This window comes from Lampris incognitus, chromosome 16, assembly GCF_029633865.1.
Source record: "Lampris incognitus isolate fLamInc1 chromosome 16, fLamInc1.hap2, whole genome shotgun sequence".
NCBI classification, from domain to species: domain Eukaryota; kingdom Metazoa; phylum Chordata; class Actinopteri; order Lampriformes; family Lampridae; genus Lampris; species Lampris incognitus.
Genome location: NC_079226.1, coordinates 20,221,169 through 20,229,689, shown reverse-complemented (window position 1 = coordinate 20,229,689; position 8,521 = coordinate 20,221,169). Strand labels below are relative to the sequence as shown.

General features: G+C 44.1%; 1 pseudogene; it reads left to right on the top strand.

Annotated features, from left to right (window-relative positions):
• Positions 1-2,010: 2,010 nt before the first annotated feature.
• Positions 2,011-3,183, top strand: LOC130126785 (eukaryotic translation initiation factor 5-like; annotated as a pseudogene).
• The last annotated feature ends 5,338 nt before the right edge of the window (positions 3,184-8,521 follow it).

The window sequence follows — 8,521 nt, the reverse complement described above, 5'->3', positions numbered from 1 at the left end:
ACGTATACAGAGGAAGAGGTTGGCAAAGAAGTGGGATGGTCAGAGAGATCAAGAAAGTAGACAGTAGTACAAGGAAATGTAGCATAAAGTGAAGAGAGAGGTGGTGAGGGCAAAGGAAAAAGCATATGGTGAGTTGTATGAGAGGTTAGACACTAAGGAAAGAGAAAAGGACTTGTACCAATTGGCTAGACAGAGGGATCGAGCTGGGAAGGATGTGCAGCAGGTTAATGCGATGAAGGATAGAGATGGCAATGTGCTGACAAGCGAGGAAAGTGTGTTTAGAAGGTGGAAGGAGTACTTTGAGGGGCTAATGAATGAAGAAAATGAGAGAGAGAGAGTGAAAGTTGGATGATGTGGGGATAGTGAATCAGGAAGTGCAGTGGATTAGCAAGGAGGACATGAGGGCAGCTATGAAGAGGATATAGCATGGAAAGGTGGTTTGTCCAGATGACATACCTGTGGGGGCATGGAGGTGTTTAGGATAAATGGCAGAGGAGTTTTTAACCAGATTGTTTAACACAATCTTGGAAAATGAGAGGATGCCTGAGAGGAAGCATACTAGTACCGATTTTTAAGAACAAGGTGTTGATGAAGATATGGGACAGAGTAGTGGAAGCTAGGTTAAGAGGACAGGTGGCAATTCGTGAGCAGCAGTATGGTTTCATGCCACGAAAGAGCACCAGAGATGCGATGTTTGCTTTGGGAATGTTGCTGGAGAAGTCTAGAGAAGGTCAGAAAGAGTTACATTGTGTCTTTGTGGATTTAGAGAAAGCATATGACGGTGCTGAGAGAGGAGGGTGGTATTGTATGAGGAAGTCGGGAGTGGCAGAGAAGTACGTAGGAGTGGTGCAGGACATGTATGAGGGCAGTGTGACAGTGGTGAAGTGTGCGGTAGGAATGACGGATGGGTTCAAGGTGGAGATGGGATTACATCAAGGATCGGCTCTGAGCCCTTTCTTGTTTGCAATGTTGATGGGCAGGTTGACAGACAAGATCAGGCAGGGGTCTCTGTTGACTATGATGTTTGCAAAATATTGTTTGTATATTGTTTCACTGCCACTATACTGGTCGACTAGGTCATCTACTTATTATACAATAGACACTGGACTCTGACATTTAGCAGTGACACACTTAATGATGCTAGCATTTTAGCCCACAGTCAATAAAGATACAATGTGCTTGTATTTGAAGGTCTCCAGCCCCCGAGGACGTTCTAGATCAGTGTTACTCTTTACATGGCTCATGAGCCACATGCGGCTCGTAAGACTTTGTTTTGCGCCTCATATAGATCCACTGATAACAATAAGAACATAGCTATAATTTACTTCTATAGGTTCCGTTTGTGTCCTGTTATAGCACATTGAAATGAATTATCCAGATGGCAGCATGCTGAAGATACGTCAGTGAACATAGGCTACATACCAGCGTGGGATCATGGGTAGACGTATAGCCTACGTGTGTAGCGTTGTATTTTCGAAACATTTTTTTTCATGTTGATAATGCTTATTGCACATGTACATGCATACATAAGATGGGTTCCACTCCCAGCCTTACAAACTCACAAACAAGTATTATATATTTTAATAATGCAATGTAATTATTAATTGAGAATAAAAAGAGATGTAGGGATGGAAAGCATGGTACTATATTTTTTTTAAACATACACAAAGATGGTAAATATATTGAGAGTGATGATAAAAAAAACACCCGAGTTATATCTGCAATCTCTGTGGCTCTTAGAGGAATGGTCTAACTCATAAGTGGCTCGCCTAAGAAAGTTAGTGAGTACCACTGTTCTAGATAATCCTCCTTTGTTGAGCCTGTCACCTTCATTATACGGACTACCGCGGCGCAACTCTGCATCTTTGAAAGCAAGAAATTAATAAAACACCTTGCCTGCAAAACACCTTGCAGTTGTTTAGGTCATCACCTCTTTTCCAGACAGAAGATCCCGAATAATCCCCATTCAAGAACCTCTTATCTTACTAACAGTGCAAACATCCAGCCAAAATGTATGTCAATGTCAACTGCAGTGTGTCAGACCAGTTTTATCGCAACAAGATGCTCTGTCTGATTGCCAAGGTTGAAGGCAAAGGGAATGGAATCAAGACGGTCACTGTCAACATGATTGATGTTGCCAAGGCACTAAACAGGCCTCCAACATATCCAACCAATTTTTTTGGTTGTGAATTCGGTGCTCAGACCCAGTTTGATGTCAAGAATGACCACTACATTGTCAATGGATCCCACGAGGCGAACAAGTTGTGGGACATGCTTGATGGGTTCATCAGAAAATGTATGCTGTGTCCCAAGTGTGACAACCCTGAAACTGATCTACATGTCAATCCAAGAAACAAATCATTGGCAACTCCTGTGGATACCGCGGCATGCTAGACACCAGACACAAACGTTGCACGTTCATCCTCAAAAACCCTCCAGAGAATAATAGTGACTCAGCATCTGCCAAGAAGGAAAAAGAGAAGAAGAACAAGAAGGACATGAAGGACAAGGAGCATGGCTCTGGCAGTGGAGAAGCTGGGAACCACAATGACATAGATGCTCCTGATGCAGTGGATAGAGACTATAATGACGAGGATTGGGCAGAGGAGACTACAGAGGAGGCGCAGTGACGACATATGTAGGAAATCAGTGACTATGCCAAGAACCTGACCCTCAGTGAGGACCTGGAAAAGCCCCTGGAGGAGAGGGTCAACCTGTTCTACAATTTTGTGAAACAAAATAGGGAGAATGGAAAAATAGATAGGGCTGACAAAGACCTTGGCAGATGCAGAGCGTCTGGATGTGAAGGCAATGGGCCCACTCATTCTGAGCGAGCTGCTGTTCAATGAGAACATTCGTGACCAGATCTTGAAATACAAACACCACTTTCTGTGATTCTGTCACAACAAGAAAGCTCAGAAGTATCTTTTAGGAAGCTTTGCGTGCCTAGTGAAGCTGCACCAAGCCCAGCTGCTGCCTCGTGTGCCTATCATACTTAAAGATCTGTATGACGCAGGCCTGCTAGAGGAAGATGTCATATTTGCCTGGGCAGAGAAGGTTTCAAAGGAGTATGTCTCTAAGGAACTTGCCAAAGAGATCCATGCCAAGGCTGCCCCTTTTGTAAAATGGCTGAAGGAGGCAAAGGAGGAGAGTGGAGGCAGTGAGGAGGAGGATGATGATGATAATAATAATTATCATCATAATAATAATAATAATAATTTCACTGATATAGCACTTTTCTAAAACAATGTTACAAAGTGCTTCACAAAAAAAACCAGACAAGGCAAAAATAAGAGTAAGATCAAATAAGTAAGAGTAAAAATAAATACAGTACAAATAAAAACAAATATCAAACATCTGTAAAACCTTTCACAAACAGAAAAGCTTTAAGACGAGATTCAAAATATACCAAGTCAATAAATCACAAATGTATGAAGGAGCGAAAACATTTAAAGCCTTAAAAGTGAGCAGTAAAATTTTAAAACCAATTCAAAATATAACAGAGAGCCAGTGTAGGGAGGCAAGCACAGGAGTGATATGATCATGCCTCCTTGCCCCGGTAATGAGCCGAGCAGTGGCATTTTGTACCAACTGCAGATGGTAGAGGGAGCCCTTGCTGATACCAGAATAATGTGCATTACAATAGTCAAGCCAAGAATAGATAAAAGCATGACCAACTTTTTGCAGATCGGCAATTGATAAAAATGACCTAATTTTGGAGTTTAGCTTGAGCTAGAAAAGGCATGACTGAACAACATGTTTGATTTGATTATCAAAACTGAGGTTAGCATTGAATATTACTCCAAGACTACCTGACAGACCACCAAGATTAGTAGCAAAAGGGCTGATGGAATTTTCGGGACTGAACAGAATGACCTCAGACTTATCATTAAATTTGAGAAAATTTTCGGACATCCAGGCTTTAATGTCAGGGAGGCAAGTTGGGAGAATTGCTAGGGCACTAGGATCTGTGGGTTTTAGTGGCATGCATAACCGAGTGTCATCAGCATAAAAATGGTAGAGTGCATCGTGATTTTGAATGACCTGGCCAAGGGGCAGCATGTATATAGAAAACAGAAGGGGACCAAGAACTGAGCCTTGACGGATACCACAACTCACTCAACTGAGCCACCGAGGAGGTAGAGTAACCCAGAACAACAAAAAAGTTCCTTTGGCAAGGTAAGAGCGTAATAAGCTAAGTGCCGAGCCCTTGATGCCAACCCAAGTCTTTAAGCGATGTAAGAGGATGTTGGGATCGACTATGTCAAAGGCAGCACTTAAGTCTAAAGGAACTAAAATCGAGTAGTCACCACTGTCTGCAGTCAGAAGTCGGTCATTAGTGACCTTAACTAGAGCTGTCTCAATACTATGACGTACTCTAAAACCAGACTGGAAACTATTAAAAACAGTATTAGTGTTCATAAAAGACATCAACTGAGAAGAAATTACTCTCTCCAGAATCTTAGATAGAAAAGACAATTTGGAGATTGGTCTGTAGTTACTGAGGGACAGGGGATCTGAATTGGGTTTCTTCAGCAATGGGTGAATGATGGCATGCTTAAAACTGTCTGGAAAAGAACCAGAGGCCAGAGAATTATTAAGAATTTGCAGAATAATGGGGCTGAAAGGAGAAAATACCTCCTTGAGCAGCTTAGTGGAAATGATGTCTAGGATACATGAGGAGGGGGTTCATACTGGAGACTGTACGCTCCAACACTGAAATTGTAATTGGTTGAAACTGAGTGAAAGAGGCAGAATTAACATGGGGAATGGAACAAATGCAAGAGCCTGGCTGGATTTGGAACCTAATATTCTCTACCTTATTTACAGAATGAGTGAGATATTTTTCAGACAACTCAACATCAGGTTTAAAAAGAGAAGTGAAGGGACCATTAATAACAGAATCAATAACGCTGGAGAGAATTTTAGGATTGTGGTTATTTTTTGATATTGGTTGAGAGAAGAACGCTGATCTCGCATCCTTAACTGCTTTCTGGTATATTAACATTTGGTTTTTAAGGGTGTTATGTGCTAATTCAGACTTGTTGACCTTCAATTGTCGTTCTGTTCTTCTACAGAGTCCTCTAAGGGCACGAGTGTAATCATTCAGCCAGGGGAGGTTATTTGAGTTTTGTTTCCTAGTTTTAAACAGTGCAATTTGGTTGAGGATGGATAGGCACTGATCATTGAATGAATTTAATAATGCATATTGATTGAGGGGGGATAAAGAGGGATTAAAGGATGAAGAATTAAAAACATCACAGAATTTAACTCCAGAGCCAGTGTTGAGAATGCGAGAGCGTGTTTAAGGATAGTGACTAGGAGCAGCGTGCTGTAATGGGACTTTGAAAATGGCAGCTTTATGGTCAGATACAGGTATATCCACCAGATTGAGATATTCGAGAGAGAAACCAGATGAGAGTACAAGGTCTAAAATGTGGCCTTTGGAATGCGTGGCCCCTTTAACAGACTGAATGAGGTTTAAAGAATCTATAAGATCCAGAAAAAAATTGTGGTGAGGGAATGGGAAGGACAACACACATGAATAATAAATCACCAAAAATAAGCACCCTGTCATATTTTGGCATGACAATAGATAAAAGATCAGAAAACTCAAGAGATAAAACTAACTGAATTAGGGGGCCTATAAATAAAGATGCAGCGTAAAGGGGGAGGGCCAGTGATTAAAAAACATAAAACCTCAAATGAGATAAAATTACCAAAAGTAACAGGATGGTACTTAAGACATAACTTATAAAAAACAGGTAGGCCAGCCCTTCTACCAGAGGGCCTGGGAGTGTGAAAATATGCAAAATCAGGGGGGTTAGCCTCAATCAGGGGAACAGTGTCCCCTGGGGACAGCCATGTCTCAGTAATCACAAAACAGTCCATATTATTAGAAACAATAACATCATTAATGATAAAGGAGTTATTACCCAGCGATCTCACATTCAAGAGGCCAAAATTGCTTCGTGTCAAATCAGAATTAAAACCAACAGGTGTACAACAAATAGGATGCAAATTGCAGATATTTGCTCCAGATATTCAGTTTTTGTTGTTTCTGCTATTAGATGTGTTGTGTGGATGAGAGGTATGGTGCCTAATAATTGTATGGGGAAAATTCCTGGCGAGAGGGTCAAGGACAGATGAGGCCAGTGGAGGGAGACAGCGGGCGGAACAGTACCTTTGAGTGCCACCACAAGCGGAAGAGGAGGCTCCAGGAGGGAAGAATAAGATGTAAACAGTCAGTCACGTGGAGAGGACTGTACTGCATGCTGCAGGTTGGCCACTAGCATCCGGCTACCCAGCCTGTTTGGGTGGACTCCGTCAGCTTTGAAGAAGGAGAGACAATCCCAAAACAGATTAAAATTATCAATAAAACCAATACTGTGAGCTCTGCAGGCGGAGATGAGCCATGTGCACTGTCTTAGGATTCTGCTGAAATGCCCTGCTCCATGGGCCAGTGTCAGAATAGGGCCTGAGATAAAAACAGACTGCATCGTTAGTCCCCACATGCATTATCATGCGGTTGGTAGAAGATGGGAGCGAGCTAAACAGCCCCAGGAGCTTAGCCAGGATGACAGGGACCATAGCTCCAGAGAAACAGTGTGTAGCTGTGTTAAAGAAACAGATGCTCCTGATTATGGAATCCCCCACTATTAATGTAGTTGAGAAGAAGAGGGGACGAGGAGCTGACGGCTGTGGGTTCTCAGGGTTGGAGAGAGCATAATGTTTCCACAGGTTGTGTTAATGTCGCTGGCTGATGAAGGGGTGTCTGGGCTGACAAGTGTTGTGACGAGGCAGCGACAACAGACCTGTGAAAGGGATTCCCTGCCGACTTGGGGCAAGGAAGACTTTCATTTCTGAGTCGGGCCTCTCTCAGAGTCTTACGATGGGAAGTCATTAGCCGAGATGAGGGCCGGTGATTTGGCTTTGCAGTGGAGTGGCAGGCCACCTGAACATTGCTAGCTACAGGAGGTGTGGAAGCTGCGGTGTCAGCACACATCACTGTAAGTGAGGGGTTCGGAACAGGAGCTTCGGCTGGTGTAGTCAGACAGTGTCGCATAGCGGTTGGAGAGCCTTAGGCGAAGGGTTAGGGGTACCTACAGCAGATGTAAAGACATGAACGACTTCACTGATAGGAGTTTTGATAGAATCAAAGAAAACTGGTTATAAGTGCAGAAGAATTAGATAATCACCCACAACCATAGCCATTAGGAATAAAAAGTATACCTGGTGTGAAATGATGGCCTAGATAGAGAGCATCCTGACCAGCTGCATCTCAGTGTGGTATGGCAACTGCACCTCAGTAGACCAGAAAGTTCTGCAACGGGTCGTCAAGGCAGCCCATCATATCAACGGTTCCCCGCTCCCAGCCATAAAAGACATTTATCACAAACGCTGCCTTCGAAGGGGTCTCAGCATCAGCAGAGATCCCACCCACCCCAACCATGGACTGTTCTCCCCCATGTGCTCTGGGAGGCACTACAAGAGCCTCAGAGCCCGCACTACCAGGCTCAAAAACTGCTTCTTTCCACAAGCTGTTGCCCACCTGAACCTGGCTACCCACTGAATGTCTGTAGATATTTTTACATATTTTGTGCTCTTGCTCTTTTTTAACTTATTTTTAGCTTTTGGTCTTCATGTGTGTATATATTATACTGTGTTTGCTGTGATGTCTGTGTCTGTCTTGCATTGTTTGGTGAAGCCACAGCCCTCATTACATTTTTAACATGTGCCTGCACATTGTTTTTAATGACAATAAATTGAATTGAATTGAATTGAAATGGTGAAGAGGTGAGTGAAACCACGGGAGGAGGGAAGGGGTCCCACTAGGTCCACATTGACATGGTTGAAACGCCTCTCGGGCACAAGGAACAGCACCAGGGGTGCCTTGGTGTGGCGGTGAACCTTGGAGCGCTGACACGGCACGCAGGTGCCTGCCCAGTCCTTGACATCCTTCCTGAGGCCATGCCACATGAACTTGGCCCCCATCGACTTTGTTGATGCCTTCACGCCTGGGTGTGAAAGGCCATGGATGGTGTCAAAAACCCGCCGCCACCAGCCAGTGGGCACTATGGGCCAGGGCTGACCCGTGGAGATGTCACAGAGAAGCATGGCGCCCCGGTGTCATTGAACACAACATCCTTCAACTGTAGCCCAGTGTCAGCGGTCCAGTAGCCCTGCATTTCTGTGTCAGCAGCCTGGTCTGCAGCCATGGCTGTGTAGTCGAGTTCCAAGTGGATGGCCCCAACCATCACCTGGGAGCAGTCAGCGATGAAGTTGTCCTTGCCGGCAACGGACCGGATGTTAGTGGTGAACGCCGAGATGTAAGAGAGCTGGTGCTGCAGGTGCCCAGACCATGGCTCAGTGGCTTTGGCCATGGTGAACGTCAGGAAACTCAGGTCCGGAAACTCAGCGAGCAGATGCTGAAATTCCTCTCCGGTAGCAAGCATATTGGACAAGCCGATGGGACGCGTCTATCCCAGTGTACATGGGTAGCAGTAGAAGGAGACAGCAT